We start from the raw sequence: 15,694 nt of genomic DNA, 5'->3' as shown, positions 1-15,694 counted from the left end.
GCAGATACAAGCGAACGATTAACAGTCGGCTCTCAGCCGTGGCAGCGTGCGGACGGCCCCGTGCTCCGCTGCAGGTTTGTTTACTTCCGCGTCGTAGCTTTAAGGCTTGTGTCCGTCCACCGCGAGCAACATGTCGAGCGCTTACCGCCGTGCGACCCTTAAAGTTTCCTTCCCAGCTGAACATTCGCGACCTCGCGCACTTGAAGTTGAAACGTTCCTACGTGAAGAAGTTCGTTTATATCCTAACCACGTTATCGAAATCCATTTTTCGATCACGAGTAGTGTTGTTCATATTAAAATGACAAACACCGAGGTGTGTGAAGATGTTATTTGCCGCCATACCAATGGACTTAAGTTCAAATACTCTGATGGTCACGTCGGAGCAGTAACACTTTAACTCGCAGAGTACGGTCAGTGCACTATTAGGGTGTTTGAACTACCATTTGAAGTGCCGAAGGACGCAGTTGTCTCTGCGTTACAACCATACGGTAACGTCATCGGTTACGTAGAGGAAAATTGGCAAACCTTCACGACCTACCATGTCCTTATTGGTGTGCGTCAGGTAAAAATTGAACTGAAAAAACATATACCATCATACCTGACAATTGGCGGTGTGCGAGCCATTGTCATGTACGACGGCCAACCCCGAACATGTGCGGGTTGTGGACAAGATGGCCACGTCAGATCCGCCTGCATGCGACGGCGCCTGATCCAAACGCCGGTCGGTGAGGAAGCGTCCCCAGCGGTGATCACTCAGATCCCGGTCACATATGCCAAGGCTGCCCAGGAAGGTAGCACCTCTACACAGGGTCTTCCTGCTCTGTTGACGTCGTCTGATCAGGCAGATGCAACCGCTACTGAGATTCCTTCTGAGGTGCCACAGACGCCAGATCCTGACCTTCCACATCATCGCAGCACTGTGACTGAAAATGCTGCTGAGATGGACGTTGATCCGGGAGTGGTACCTACTTCTGCTTTCCTTCAGACTGGTCCGGAGTCAGACGAAGGCCACCCGCAATCAGACTCGGAACGACCTGTTCGAAAACAAGGGTCGACACGAAAGAGAAAGAAACGTAGCCGTACACCCCCTGATGAATCCATTCTCTGGATGGATGCCAGAGATGCAGAACCTAAGATGGATGATAAACCGCTCTATGATGTCCAAACGTCTGATGCGAACGACCCGCCACAGGCGACCACTGGCAACGACCACCCCTCCTTACTGGCGCCGTCGCCCCCACAATTCGACGTTGAAGAAAGTCTATATGCTGAGCCGAAAAATACGTCTCCTCTCCACATGGATGATGTACACAGTCGGTACCCTACCGCAGTATCAGCCTCCTGGGCAGACGGCGTGGAGATCGAAGGGACTGGGGTGGGCGGTGCTGATGATGGGGCGCCCCAATCTGTTGCGCCCGCGCCCGCAAGCTCTCCACAATAGCAACCTCTTCAGCGGACCGGCAAGATCGACGACCTCTCGCTCCTGAAGAAGCAGCCCCACCTGTGCCTGTGGGACTCCAACACCAGCATTATCGTTTCGTAACGATTAACCTCGCGACCATTCATGCGCCCCACAAACTAGCGCTGCTCCGCGATATGATTTATGATGCGGACATTGATATTGCGCTTTTTCAGGAAGTGCATGTCGCCGATTTTTCACCACCACATGGCTTCACGGCGCATCTTTCTCCCGCTTCGGACACCTGTAGTGGTGTTGCCATCATCTTACGAGAAGGTCTTCCTGCCGAAGATGTCCTATACCTCCCCAACGGCAGATGTATGGCCCTTACTCTCTTTGGTGTACGCATCGTCAACATTTATGCGCCGTCGGGCTCCAGCTACCGTCGTGAACGCAATGCCTTCTTTGCAGATGAAGTTACACCCCTTTTTATGGGACCACACGATGACTGGGTCATGGGTGGAGACTTCAACTGCACCCAGCGACATCAGGATCAATTGCCGCGTCACTCACCATGTGCAGCTCTGGAAACAGTCGTGATGCGGCTACAATTTGTCGACACGTGGAGACATGTTCACGGTGATCGTTTGGGCTTTACGTACTACACTGCCTACTCCTCTAGCCGACTGGATCGCATCTACATCTCGCGATCCCTAATTCAACACACACGACAGGCTGAAATCTGGCCTGTTGCTTTCTCAGATCATGAGGCTTACTTCTGTGACGTTGTTCTCACAAGACAGGCAGTATGGCACGGACGTGGTTTATGGAAACTGAACACGGCACTTCTTAATTCACCTGACTGTCGACTTCTAATAGAAGACACTTGGATCACATGTAATAGACGCCGTCTCACGTATCCGTCTACCATATCCTGGTGGATCCAGTGTGCAAAACCTGCTTTTCGAAAAACTTTGATCCGATATGGCAAAGATGTTGTCGCCTGGAGGAAGAGCACTATGGACTTTTACTACAGGATCCTACGAGAATGCTCCACGATGCCAGCCTCCCCTGAGCGTCATACAAGGATAAACCATGCTAAGGCCCAAATCTCCAATCTCATGCGAAGGCATTTGGAAGGAGCGATAGTACGATCTCGTACTGCTGATCGCATGCCTCATGAACATCCATCTATGTATCATATCATCCAAGAACGCCAACATCGTCGCCGAAAATTTATTCCCATCCTAACAGACCAAGATGGGCGTCGCTACGTAACCCAATCTGCAATAGGGAATGTGCTTCACGCCCACTACCAGCAGCTCTACGCCGCAATTCCACATTCCCCAGAGTTGATCGAGGAAGTCTCACAGCTCAACTTCGGTGGTCTCCCAGGAGATGCGGCGATTGACTTGGTGTCAGAGGTGACTGATGATGAAGTCCGCGATGCGATCCGAGCAGGAACCATCAATCGCTCCCCAGGACCCGACGGTCTTCCCCTCGAATTTTATCGCACCTTCCGTGATTTGTTAGAGTCCACCTTCACCTCCATCTGTCGGGAACTGATGTCTCCGGAAGTACCTGTGCGGGACGCTTTCATGGAAGGAATTATTATTCCTGTACATAAACCGCATAGTGGCAACAATATCAGTGATTATCGGCCCCTCACCCTCCTTTACAGTGATATGAAAATCTTCACTCGCCTTTTGGCGGCACGACTTAAAACCGTTGCCCGATATGTTGTGTCGCCAGACCAAGCATCTTTGGGAGGGGATAATAATATCCGCACGGCTTTATGCCGCTACAGGGATATGATCGCCGTTACCCAGGCACAACGCCTCTCTGGGGCACTTGCGTCTTTGGACTTTAGTCAAGCTTTTGATAGGGTTGACCATTCGTTCCTTACGGCCGTTCTCCACCATATGGGTTTCCCAGTCGCCGTTATCACGGTAGTGATGCGCCTTCTGCGGGGTGCCTCTTCCAGGATTATGTACAATGGCAGACTCACTCCTCCGATAAAAATAGGTCGATCCGTACGTCAAGGTTGCCCTCTATCAGCGATTCTGTACGCCTTTTCCTTGGAATCCTTGCTATGTGGGCTCAGACAACGTTTGGTAGGGTTATCCATAGATCGATACCGATTCTGTTGCACGGCCTATGCTGACGATGTAGTCATCTGTTTACGTAATGCCGACGAGGTTCGAGCTCTTTTGACGTGGGTAGCGACTTATGGTGAGGCGTCGGGTAGCTCTTTAAACGTACGTAAGTCACAAGTTATGTTCATTGGCACAGGACTCCCTGTGGAGTGTATTACACCTCTCACCACCGTTGATACCATTCGCTGTTTAGGAATAGACTTTTCATCTGATCTCCGGCGTTCAGCCGCCATCAACTGCAGACGCCTCCTTTTAATGATCAGAGCGGGTCTTATGGATCATCGCCTTCGATCCCTAGATATTCTCCAACGAGCTCGATATGTCAATATATATATCGCATCCCGAGTTCCCCGTGTAGCACAAGTTCTACCTTTCCCGCTTACTGTGGCACGTCGCATGTTGGCAGCGATGGCATCTTTCGTCAGCTCTGGGCTGTTATTCAAAGTTAACTATGCAACCCTTACTCTTCCCCGTGAACGAGGTGGGATAGGTCTGTTTCACGTGCCGGATATAGCTCGCGTCCTATTTGTCAGCTCCCAGATGACAGTATGGACACGATGCCCAACGAGCCTCACTGGTCTACTCCTGACGGCATATACGCCGGTCTCACTGTCAGCCCCAGTGATGATCTCGGACGTTCCGGTCCAGTTACATTATATACGATACTTCTTTCATGAACTCAGTTATCTACGCCTCACCTTACCAAGACAGCTTTTACTCAAGACAAAGGCAGTATACAGTGTCCTCCAATTAGGTCGTCCACCTAACCCGATTGAACAAAAGTTCCCCAGGTAGACTGGCGTCATGTATGGCGCGCGGTTTTCGCCCGTTACCTTGACACGAATGTTCAATCTGTCTGGTACCTAACTGTCAATGGTAAGCAAATCAACCAATCTCGTCTTCATCGTATCCACCTCGCCCAATCACCTCTCTGTTCCACGTGTGGAGTCCCAGACAATGATGAACATCGGTTTGTTTGCGGACCGGCGGAGGAGGTTTGGCACTTGATTCGTCTTATTGTCGCTTTTCTAACGCCGGACATTCCGGATCGGATTATTCCCCTTTCATTATTATTTCCGGATCGTGAATATTTTCCTCGGACAAAGACCAATGCTGTGAATTGGATTCGCGGACATGCCATTCACTACCTATTTGGACAAACTGTAGACTCTGTACTCGATTTTTGGACATACCTCAATGACCGTCATTATATCGTTGTCCGTCACCCAAAATACGGACAATTTTTCTCGAACTTCCTTGGGAGTGCTTTCCACGACCCGCCTCGCAGCTGGAATGTGTTAAGCCAAGAAAGAAGAACGTTTCCTGCTTGAACCAATGAACATTTCTGAACAATTGAACAGAACGCATCAATTTCGAGAAGACGTGACTCAACATATTACCAGCGGGGCGCAGAAGGCCTCTGATCAATGACACAACAAAACTAAACGAAAACAAAAAAATAATAACATAACAATAATAAAAATAAAAATAAAATTCAGAAAAAAGAAGATTTTGTTTTGTTTGTAAGGAAAGCCCTAACCTCGATTTCCTATATTTACCCTGGTAGATAGGCAGCTCTCTGAGGTAGGTTTAGTCAGGAGCCAACGCCTGAAGAGGAACAGATTTTTTTTTTTTAGGATGAAAAGTGGCTGTGGCACTTGGTTCTTTTTTTTAGTTCCATTTTAAAAAAGGGTTATTTAATGTAAAAAAGAAATAAAAATAAAAAAAGATAAAAAAATAAAAAAAAGCAAAAAATGGATAAGGCGTCGGACTTCGGATCCGAAGATTGCAGGTTCGAATCCTGTCACGGTCGTGTTTTTCCAGTTCTGAAAAAGAAGCATACCGTTTTAATGTAGCAATTGAGCAGTACGAAACCGTCTGAATGTTGCTGTTGACCATTTTGTACTTGGAGATGATCTTGAACCTGAAACACACACAACAAGACAGGTGTTAACTAGCGAAATGAACGGCAGAGTGGCCTCACCGCGAGGTGTGACTGGCACTTGCACATCTAAAACAACGTCGGAAAGTAACTCGTTCGGCTTTTGAGTCACATCAAGTATGTGTGTTAATTTTGACGCCGCTAGCTGTGCAGATTTTCATGCAATTCCTTTACCTCTCAGAAGTGAATATGATATAAAAGTGAAGTACGTGACGAGTGTGACGTTAGGAAAACATTAGGCAGCATGGAGAGATTCTGTATGGGACCACCCAACCCAAACGATTACTGTGTGATCTGCTGGCCAGCAGGTATCCAACGAGGCAGCACGGCTAGCTCAGTCGGTAGAGCATGAGACTCATATTCACAGGATCGTGGGTTCAAGCCCTACGCTGGGCGGAACGGAATTTTTTCCGCTGCAGATGTAAATTACCGATTTTCTGATTAACGTGATGTAATGGAAATAGCAACTTTAAAATTTGCCTACGTCTCCATCAGTCGCAAGAAAACTGTATTTGAAGGTGAAGGTGATTTTGTAGACATGTGTGAAAGTCATGTTCTGAAGTGCAGGTGGTTTTGTTTGGAGAGAATATCAGCTACGTGTCAGATGTGTAGCCAAGCAGTAATGGGTCGCCATAGCTGCTAATATTAGTCGAAAATATGAAGTGTTGTCAGCTGAAGTCTGATGATGCAGACGACCGTACGGACGAAGTACGCAAAAGTGCCGCTAGGCGGCGCATGTTTAGCTCAGTGGTAGAGCATTGGTCTAGTAAACCAGGGGTCGTGAGTTCCATCCTCACAGGAGGAAGACGAATCTTGGAAATCAGTTGCGCATCGTGTCCGTATAGAAAGCAGTATCTGTGATGAGGAACAATTAGCGACAGGCGTATTATTAAGAATTACTCTCAGATGTGATTAAGGCGAATGGCGCAGATAAAGCATTTGCCAAAGCGGTGCGGCATAAGGTTGGACGAGGCAGTCTGAATTACATTTTATAGATGTATTTCTCACAAATCTCAGAGCCTCTCGCGGTCGTCGTCGTCGTCGTCGTCGCCGCCGCCGCTTCTGCAGAAGTAGCAAATGGCCATCGTAGCAAATGCGGCGAGGCACACACTGCCATCGATTCCGAATGCGCAAAGTGTGTGGTCTTCTTTTCCTGTGTATGTTTGGTCGGTCTCGTAAGAGGTTTATTGTAACGAATGGGTGGAAAAGAGTAAGGAGCAGGGGCTGTGTGGAACAAAAACACAGTTCCTCAGGGGGTGTGAGCGTTTCGAAATGGGTCGTATATAAGTTACACTTGTTCGTCAGTGACCGTGTGGCCTAATGGATAAGGCGTCGGACTTCGGATCCGAAGATTGCAGGTTCGAATCCTGTCACGGTCGTGTTTTTCCATTTCTGAAAAAGAAACATACCGTTTTAATGTAGCAATTGAGCAGTACGAAACCGTCTGAATGTTGCTGTTGAGCATTTTGTGCTTGGAGATGGACTTGAGCTTGAAACACACACAACAAGACAGGTGTTAACTAGCGAAATGAACGGCAGAGTGGCCTCACCGCGAGGTGTGACTGGCACTTGCACATCTAAAACAACGTCGGAAAGTAACTCGTTCGGCTTTTGAGTCACATCAAGTACGTGTGTTAATTTTGACGCCGCTAGCTGTGCAGATTTTCATGCAATTCCTTTACCTCTCAGAAGTGAATATGATATAAAAGTGAAGTACGTGACGAGTGTGACGTTAGGAAAACATTAGGCAGCATGGAGAGATTCTGTATGGGACCACCCAACCCAAACGATTACTGTGTGATCTGCTGGCCAGCAGGTATCCAACGAGGCAGCACGGCTAGCTCAGTCGGTAGAGCATGAGACTCTTATTCACAGGATCGTGGGTTCAAGCCCTACGCTGGGCGGAACGGAATTTTTTCCGCTGCAGATGTAAATTACCGATTTTCTGATTAACCTGATGTAATGGAAATAGCAACTTTAAAATTTGCCTACGTCTCCATCAGTCGCAAGAAAACTGTATTTGAAGGTGAAGGTGATTTTGTAGACATGTGTGAAAGTCATGTTCTGAAGTGCAGGTGGTTTTGTTTGGAGAGAATATCAGCTACGTGTCAGATGTGTAGCCAAGCAGTAATGGGTCGCCATAGCTGCTAATATTAGTCGAAAATATGAAGTGTTGTCAGCTGAAGTCTGATGATGCAGACGACCGTACGGACGAAGTATGCAAAAGTGCCGCTAGGCGGCGCATGTTTAGCTCAGTGGTAGAGCATTGGTCTAGTAAACCAGGGGTCGTGAGTTCCATCCTCACAGGAGGAAGACGAATCTTGGAAATCAGTTGCGCATCGTGTCCGTATAGAAAGCAGTATCTGTGATGAGGAACAATTAGCGACAGGCGTATTATTAAGAATTACTCTCAGATGTGATTAAGGCGAATGGCGCAGATAAAGCATTTGCCAAAGCGGTATAGCATAAGGTGAGACGAGGCAGTCTGAATTACATTTTATAGATGTATTTCTCACAAATCTCAGAGCCTCTCGCGGTCGTCGTCGTCGTCGTCGTCGTCGTCGTCGCCGCCGCCGCCGCTTCTGCAGAAGTAGCAAATGGCCATCGTAGCAAATGCGGCAAGGGACACCCTGCCATCGATTCCGAATGCGCAAAGTGTGTGGTCTTCTTTTCCTGTGTATGTTTGGTCGGTCTCGTAAGAGGTTGAATGTAACGAATGGGTGGAAAAGAGTAAGGAGCAGGGGCTGTGTGGAACGAAAACACAGTTCCTCAGGGGGTGTGAGCGTTTCGAAATGGGTCGTATATAAGTTACACTTGGTCGTCAGTGACCGTGTGGCCTAATGGATAAGGCGTCGGACTTCGAATCCGAAGATTGCAGGTTCGAATCCTGTCACGGTCGTGTTTTTCCATTTCTGAAAAAGAAACATACCGTTTTAATGTAGCAATTGAGCAGTACGAAACCGTCTGAATGTTGCTGTTGACCATTTTGTACTTGGAGATGGTCTTGAACCTGAAACACACACAACAAGACCGGTGTTAACTAGCGAAATGGTCGGCAGAGTGCCCCCACCGCGAGTTTCGACTGGCACTTGCACATCTAAAACAACGTCGGAAAGTTACTCGTTCGGCTTTTGAGTCACATCAAGTATGTGTGTTAATTTTGACGCCGCTAGCTCTGCAGATTGTCATGCAATTCCTTTACCTCTCAGAAATGATTATGAAATAAAAGTGAAGTACGTGACGAGTGTGACGTTAGGAAAACATTAGGAAGCATGGAGAGAATCTGTATGGGACCACCCAACCCAAACGATTACTGTGTGATCTGCTGCCAATCAGGTATCCACCGAGGCAGCACGGCTAGCTCAGTCGGTAGAGCATGAGACTCTTATTCACAGGGTCGTGGGTTCGAGCCCTACGCTGGCCGGAACGGAATTTTTTTCCGCTGCCGATGTAAATTACCGATTTTATGATTAACGTGATGTAATGGAAATAGCAACTATAAATTTGCCTACGTCTCCATCAGTCGCAAGAAAACTGTATTTGAAGTGAAGGTGATTTTGTAGACATGTGTGAAAGTCATGTTCTGAAGTGCAAGTGGTTTTGGTTGGAGAGAACACGGCTACGTGTCAGATGTGTAGCCAAGCAGTAATGGGTCGCCATTGCTGCAAATATTAGTCGAAAATATGAAGTGTTGTCAGCTGAAGTCTGATCATTCAGACAACCGTACGGACGAAGTACGCAAAAGTGCCGCTAGGCGGCGCCTGTTTAGGTCAGTGGTAGAGCATTGGTCTAGTAAACCAGGGGTCGTAAGTTCCATCCTCACAGGAGGAAGACGAATTTTGGAAATCAGTTGCGCATCGTGGCCGTATAGCAAACAGTATCTGTGATGAGGATCAATTAGCGACAGGAGTATTATTAAGAATTACTCTCAGATGTGATTAAGGCGAATGGCGCAGATAAAGCATTTGCCAAAGCGGTGCGGCATAAGGTTGGACGAGGCAGTCTGAATTACATTTTATAGATGTATTTCTCACAAATCTCAGAGCCTGTCGTCGTCGTCATCGTCGTCGTCGCCGCCGCCGCCGCCGCCGCCGCCGCTTCTGCAGAAGTAGCAAATGGCCATCCTAGCAAATGCGGCGAGGAACACCCTGCCATCGATTCCGAATGCGCCAAGTGTGTGGTCTTGTTTTCCTGTCTATGTTTGGTCGGTCTCGTAAGAGGTTGAATGTAACGAATGGGTGGAAAAGAGTAAGGGGCAGGGGCTGTGTGGAACGAAAACACAGTTCCTCAGGGGGTGTGAGCGTTTCGAAATGGGTCGTATATAAGTTACACTTGGTCGTCAGTGACCGTGTGGCCTAATGGATAAGGCGTCGGACTTCGGATCCGAAGATTGCAGGTTCGAATCCTGTCACAGTCGTGTTTTTCCATTTCTGAAAAAGAAACATACCGTTTTAATGTAGCAATTGAGCAGTACGAAACCGTCTGAATGTTGCTGTTGACCATTTTGTACTTGGAGATGGTCTTGAACCTGAAACACACACAACAAGACCGGTGTTAACTAGCGAAATGGTCGGCAGAGTGCCCTCACCGCGAGTTTTGACTGGCACTTGGACATCTAAAACAACGTCGGAAAGTAACTCGTTCGGCTTTTGAGTCACATCAAGTATGTGTGTTAATTTTGACGCCGCTAGCTCTGCAGATTGTCATGCAATTCCTTTACCTCTCAGAAATGATTATGAAATAAAAGTGAAGTACGTGACGAGTGTGACGTTAGGAAAACATTAGGAAGCATGGAGAGATTCTGTATGGGACCACCCAACCCAAACGATTACTGTGTGATCTGCTGCCAATCAGGTATCCACCGAGGCAGCACGGCTAGCTCAGTCGGTAGAGCATGAGACTCTTATTCACAGGGTCGTGGGTTCAAGCCCTACGCTGGCCGGAACGGAATTTTTTTCCGCTGCCGATGTAAATTACCGATTTTCTGATTAACGTGATGTAATGGAAATAGCAACTATAAATTTGCCTACGTCTCCATCAGTCGCAAGAAAACTGTATTTGAAGTGAAGGTGATTTTGTAGACATGTGTGAAAGTCATGTTCTGAAGTGCAAGTGGTTTTGGTTGGAGAGAACACGGCTACGTGTCAGATGTGTAGCCAAGCAGTAATGGGTCGCCATTGCTGCAAATATTAGTCGAAAATATGAAGTGTTGTCAGCTGAAGTCTGATCATTCAGACAACCGTACGGACGAAGTACGCAAAAGTGCCGCTAGGCGGCGCCTGTTTAGGTCAGTGGTAGAGCATTGGTCTAGTAAACCAGGGGTCGTGAGTTCCATCCTCACAGGAGGAAGACGAATTTTGGAAATCAGTTGCGCATCGTGGCCGTATAGCAAACAGTATCTGTGATGAGGAACAATTAGCGACAGGAGTATTATTAAGAATTACTCTCAGATGTGATTAAGGCGAATGGCGCAGATAAAGCATTTGCCAAAGCGGTGCGGCATAAGGTTGGACGAGGCAGTCTGAATTACATTTTATAGATGTATTTCTCACAAATCTCAGAGCCTCTCGCTGTCGTCGTCGTCGTCGTCGTCGTCGCCGCCGCCGCTTCTGCAGAAGTAGCAAATGGCCATCGTAGCAAATGCGGCGAGGAACACCCTGCCATCGATTCCGAATGCGCCAAGTGTGTGGTCTTGTTTTCCTGTCTATGTTTGGTCGGTCTCGTAAGAGGTTGAATGTAACGAATGGGTGGGGAAGAGTATGGGGCAGCGGCTGTGTGGAACGAAAACACAATTCCTCAGGGGGTGTGAGCGTTTCGAAATGAGTCGTATATAAGTTATACTTGGTCGTCAGTGACCGTGTGGCCTAATGGATAAGGCGTCGGACTTCGGATCCGAAGATTGCAGGTTCGAATCCTGTCACGGTCGTGTTTTTCCATTTCTGAAAAAGAAACATATCTTTTTAATGTAGCAATTGAGCAGTACGAAACCGTCTGAATGTTGCCGTTGAGCATTTTGTGCTTGGAGATGGTCTTGAGCTTGAAACACACACAACAAGACAGGTGTTAACTAGCGAAATGAACGGCAGAGTGGCCTCACCGCGAGGTGTGACTGGCACTTGCACATCTAAAACAACGTCGGAAAGTAACTCGTTCGGCTTTTGAGTCACATCAAGTATGTGTGTTAATTTTGACGCCGCTAGCTCTGCAGATTGTCATGCAATTCCTTTACCTCTCAGAAATGATTATGAAATAAAAGTGAAGTACGTGACGAGTGTGACGTTAGGAAAACATTAGGAAGCATGGAGAGATTCTGTATGGGACCACCCAACCCAAACGATTACTGTGTGATCTGCTGCCCAGCAGGTATCCAACGAGGCAGCACGGCTAGCTCAGTCGGTAGAGCATGAGACTCTTATTCACAGGATCGTGGGTTCAAGCCCTACGCTGGGCGGAACGGAATTTTTTCCGCTGCAGATGTAAATAACCGATTTTCTGATTAACGTGATGTAATGGAAATAGCAACTTTAAAATTTGCCTACGTCTCCATCAGTCGCAAGAAAACTGTATTTGAAGGTGAAGGTGATTTTGTAGACATGTGTGAAAGTTATGTTCTGAAGTGCAGGTGGTTTTGTTTGGAGAGAATATCGGCTACGTGTCAGATGTGTAGCCAAGCAGTAATGGGTAGCCATAGCTGCTAATATTAGTCGAAAATATGAAGTGTTGTCAGCTGAAGTCTGATGATGCAGACGACCGTACGGACGAAGTACGCAAAAGTGCCGCTAGGCGGCGCATGTTTAGCTCAGTGGTAGAGCATTGGTCTAGTAAACCAGGGGTCGTGAGTTCCATCCTCACAGGAGGAAGACGAATCTTGGAAATCAGTTGCGCATCGTGGCCGTATAGAAAGCAGTATCTGTGATGAGGAACAATTAGCGACAGGCGTATTATTAAGAATTACTCTCAGATGTGATTAAGGCGAATGGCGCAGATAAAGCATTTGCCAAAGCGGTATAGCATAAGGTGAGACGAGGCAGTCTGAATTACATTTTATAGATGTATTTCTCACAAATCTCAGAGCCTCTCGCGGTCGTCGTCGTCGTCGTCGTCGTCGTCGCCGCCGCCGCTTCTGCAGAAGTAGCAAATGGCCATCGTAGCAAATGCGGCGAGGGACACCCTGCCATCGATTCCGAATGCGCAAAGTGTGTGGTCTTCTTTTCCTGTGTATGTTTGGTCGGTCTCGTAAGAGGTTGAATGTAACGAATGGGTGGAAAAGAGTAAGGGGCAGGGGCTGTGTGGAACGAAAACACAGTTCCTCAGGGGGTGTGAGCGTTTCGAAATGGGTCGTATATAAGTTACACTTGGTCGTCAGTGACCGTGTGGCCTAATGGATAAGGCGTCGGACTTCGGATCCGAAGATTGCAGGTTCGAATCCTGTCACGGTCGTGTTTTTCCATTTCTGAAAAAGAAACATACCGTTTTAATGTAGCAATTGAGCAGTACGAAACCGTCTGAATGTTGCTGTTGACCATTTTGTACTTGAAGATGGTCTTGAACCTGAAACACACACAACAAGACCGGTGTTAACTAGCGAAATGGTCGGCAGAGTGCCCTCACCGCGAGTTTTGACTGGCACTTGCACATCTAAAACAACGTTGGAAAGTAACTCGTTCGGCTTTTGAGTCACATCAAGTATGTGTGTTAATTTTGACGCCGCTAGCTGTGCAGATTTTCATGCAATTCCTTTACCTCTCAGAAGTGAATATGATATAAAAGTGAAGTACGTGACGAGTGTGACGTTAGGAAAACATTAGGCAGCATGGAGAGATTCTGTATGGGACCACCCAACCCAAACGATTACTGTGTGATCTGCTGCCAATGAGGTATCCACCGAGGCAGCACGGCTAGCTCAGTCGGTAGAGCATGAGACTCTTATTCACAGGGTCGTGGGATCGAGCCCTACGCTGGCCGGAACGGAATTTTTTTCCGCTGCAGATGTAAATTACCGATTTTCTGATTAACGTGATGTAATGGAAATAGCAACTATAAATTTGCCTACGTCTCCATCAGTCGCAAGAAAACTGTATTTGAAGTGAAGGTGATTTTGTAGACATGTGTGAAAGTCATGTTCTGAAGTGCAAGTGGTTTTGGTTGGAGAGAACACGGCTACGTGTCAGATGTGTAGCCAAGCAGTAATGGGTCGCCATTGCTGCAAATATTAGTCGAAAATATGAAGTGTTGTCAGCTGAAGTCTGATGATTCAGACAACCGTACGGACGAAGTACGCAAAAGTGCCGCTAGGCGGCGCCTGTTTAGGTCAGTGGTAGAGCATTGGTCTAGTAAACCAGGGGTCGTGAGTTCCATCCTCACAGGAGGAAGACGAATTTTGGAAATCAGTTGCGCATCGTGGCCGTATAGCAAACAGTATCTGTGATGAGGAACAATTAGCGACAGGAGTATTATTAAGAATTACTCTCAGATGTGATTAAGGCGAATGGCGCAGATAAAGCATTTGCCAAAGCGGTGCGGCATAATGTTGGACGAGGCAGTCTGAATTACATTTTATAGATGTATTTCTCACAAATCTCAGAGCCTCTCGCGGTCGTCGTCGTCGTCGTCGTCGTCGTCGCCGCCGCCGCCGCTTCTGCAGAAGTAGCAAATGGCCATCGTAGCAAATGCGGCGAGGAACACCCTGCCATCGATTCCGAATGCGCCAAGTGTGTGGTCTTGTTTTCCTGTCTATGTTTGGTCGGTCTCGTAAGAGGTTGAATGTAACGAATGGGTGGGGAAGAGTAAGGGGCAGCGGCTGTGTGGAACGAAAACACAATTCCTCAGGGGGTGTGAGCGTTTCGAAATGAGTCGTATATAAGTTATACTTGGTCGTCAGTGACCGTGTGGCCTAATGGATAAGGCTTCGGACTTCGGATCCGAAGATTGCAGGTTCGAATCCTGTCACGGTCGTGTTTTTCCATTTCTGAAAAAGAAACATATCTTTTTAATGTAGCAATTGAGCAGTACGAAACCGTCTGAATGTTGCCGTTGAGCATTTTGTGCTCGGAGATGGTCTTGAGCTTGAAACACACACAACAAGACAGGTGTTAACTAGCGAAATGAACGGCAGAGTGGCCTCACCGCGAGGTGTGACTGGCACTTGCACATCTAAAACAACGTCGGAAAGTAACTCGTTCGGCTTTTGAGTCACATCAAGTATGTGTGTTAATTTTGACGCCGCTAGCTGTGCAGATTTTCATGCAATTCCTTTACCTCTCAGAAGTGAATATGATATAAAAGTGAAGTACGTGACGAGTGTGACGTTAGGAAAACATTAGGCAGCATGGAGAGATTCTGTATGGGACCACCCAACCCAAACGATTACTGTGTGATCTGCTGCCAATGAGGTATCCACCGAGGCAGCACGGCTAGCTCAGTCGGTAGAGCATGAGACTCTTATTCACAGGGTCGTGGGATCGAGCCCTACGCTGGCCGGAACGGAATTTTTTTCCGCTGCAGATGTAAATAACCGATTTTCTGATTAACGTGATGTAATGGAAATAGCAACTATAAATTTGCCTACGTCTCCATCAGTCGCAAGAAAACTGTATTTGAAGTGAAGGTGATTTTGTAGACATGTGTGAAAGTCATGTTCTGAAGTGCAAGTGGTTTTGGTTGGAGAGAACACGGCTACGTGTCAGATGTGTAGCCAAGCAGTAATGGGTCGCCATTGCTGCAAATATTAGTCGAAAATATGAAGTGTTGTCAGCTGAAGTCTGATGATTCAGACAACCGTACGGACGAAGTACGCAAAAGTGCCGCTAGGCGGCGCCTGTTTAGGTCAGTGGTAGAGCATTGGTCTAGTAAACCAGGGGTCGTGAGTTCCATCCTCACAGGAGGAAGACGAATTTTGGAAATCAGTTGCGCATCGTGGCCGTATAGCAAACAGTATCTGTGATGAGGAACAATTAGCGACAGGCGTATTATTAAGAATTACTCTCAGATGTGATTAAGGCGAATGGCGCAGATAAAGCATTTGCCAAAGCGGTATAGCGTAAGGTGAGACGAGGCAGTCTGAATTACATTTTATAGATGTATTTCTCACAAATCTCACAGCCTCTCGCGGTCGTCGTCGTCGTCGTCGTCGTCGTCGTCGCCGCCGCCACCGCTTCTGCAGAAGTAGCAAATGGCCATCGTAGCAAATGCGGCGAG

The 15,694-nt window shown here is 47.4% G+C and overlaps 13 non-coding genes across 13 annotated transcripts; all 13 read left to right on the top strand.

The window, feature by feature from the left end:
- Positions 1-5,820: 5,820 nt before the first annotated feature.
- Trnam-cau (transfer RNA methionine (anticodon CAU)) lies at positions 5,821-5,893 on the top strand. Its single transcript has one exon. It is a non-coding gene; the product is annotated as a tRNA-Met (tRNA).
- Positions 5,894-6,803: 910 nt separating this feature from the next.
- Positions 6,804-6,876, top strand: Trnar-ucg (transfer RNA arginine (anticodon UCG)). Its single transcript has one exon. It is a non-coding gene; the product is annotated as a tRNA-Arg (tRNA).
- Positions 6,877-7,328: 452 nt separating this feature from the next.
- Positions 7,329-7,401, top strand: Trnak-cuu (transfer RNA lysine (anticodon CUU)). Its single transcript has one exon. It is a non-coding gene; the product is annotated as a tRNA-Lys (tRNA).
- A 922-nt stretch (positions 7,402-8,323) lies between these two features.
- Positions 8,324-8,396, top strand: Trnar-ucg (transfer RNA arginine (anticodon UCG)). Its single transcript has one exon. It is a non-coding gene; the product is annotated as a tRNA-Arg (tRNA).
- Positions 8,397-8,844: 448 nt separating this feature from the next.
- Trnak-cuu (transfer RNA lysine (anticodon CUU)) lies at positions 8,845-8,921 on the top strand. The gene has a single exon. It is a non-coding gene; the product is annotated as a tRNA-Lys (tRNA).
- Positions 8,922-9,841: 920 nt separating this feature from the next.
- On the top strand, positions 9,842-9,914 carry Trnar-ucg (transfer RNA arginine (anticodon UCG)). Its single transcript has one exon. It is a non-coding gene; the product is annotated as a tRNA-Arg (tRNA).
- Positions 9,915-10,362: 448 nt separating this feature from the next.
- Trnak-cuu (transfer RNA lysine (anticodon CUU)) lies at positions 10,363-10,439 on the top strand. The gene has a single exon. It is a non-coding gene; the product is annotated as a tRNA-Lys (tRNA).
- A 911-nt stretch (positions 10,440-11,350) lies between these two features.
- Trnar-ucg (transfer RNA arginine (anticodon UCG)) lies at positions 11,351-11,423 on the top strand. Its single transcript has one exon. It is a non-coding gene; the product is annotated as a tRNA-Arg (tRNA).
- A 452-nt stretch (positions 11,424-11,875) lies between these two features.
- Positions 11,876-11,948, top strand: Trnak-cuu (transfer RNA lysine (anticodon CUU)). The gene has a single exon. It is a non-coding gene; the product is annotated as a tRNA-Lys (tRNA).
- A 916-nt stretch (positions 11,949-12,864) lies between these two features.
- Positions 12,865-12,937, top strand: Trnar-ucg (transfer RNA arginine (anticodon UCG)). The gene has a single exon. It is a non-coding gene; the product is annotated as a tRNA-Arg (tRNA).
- Positions 12,938-13,385: 448 nt separating this feature from the next.
- On the top strand, positions 13,386-13,462 carry Trnak-cuu (transfer RNA lysine (anticodon CUU)). The gene has a single exon. It is a non-coding gene; the product is annotated as a tRNA-Lys (tRNA).
- A 917-nt stretch (positions 13,463-14,379) lies between these two features.
- Positions 14,380-14,452, top strand: Trnar-ucg (transfer RNA arginine (anticodon UCG)). The gene has a single exon. It is a non-coding gene; the product is annotated as a tRNA-Arg (tRNA).
- A 448-nt stretch (positions 14,453-14,900) lies between these two features.
- On the top strand, positions 14,901-14,977 carry Trnak-cuu (transfer RNA lysine (anticodon CUU)). Its single transcript has one exon. It is a non-coding gene; the product is annotated as a tRNA-Lys (tRNA).
- Positions 14,978-15,694: the final 717 nt, after the last annotated feature.

The sequence above is a fragment of the Schistocerca gregaria genome, unplaced genomic scaffold (genome assembly GCF_023897955.1).
Source record: "Schistocerca gregaria isolate iqSchGreg1 unplaced genomic scaffold, iqSchGreg1.2 ptg000180l, whole genome shotgun sequence".
NCBI lineage: Eukaryota > Metazoa > Arthropoda > Insecta > Orthoptera > Acrididae > Schistocerca > Schistocerca gregaria.
This window is presented reverse-complemented; position numbering and strand designations above follow the sequence as displayed.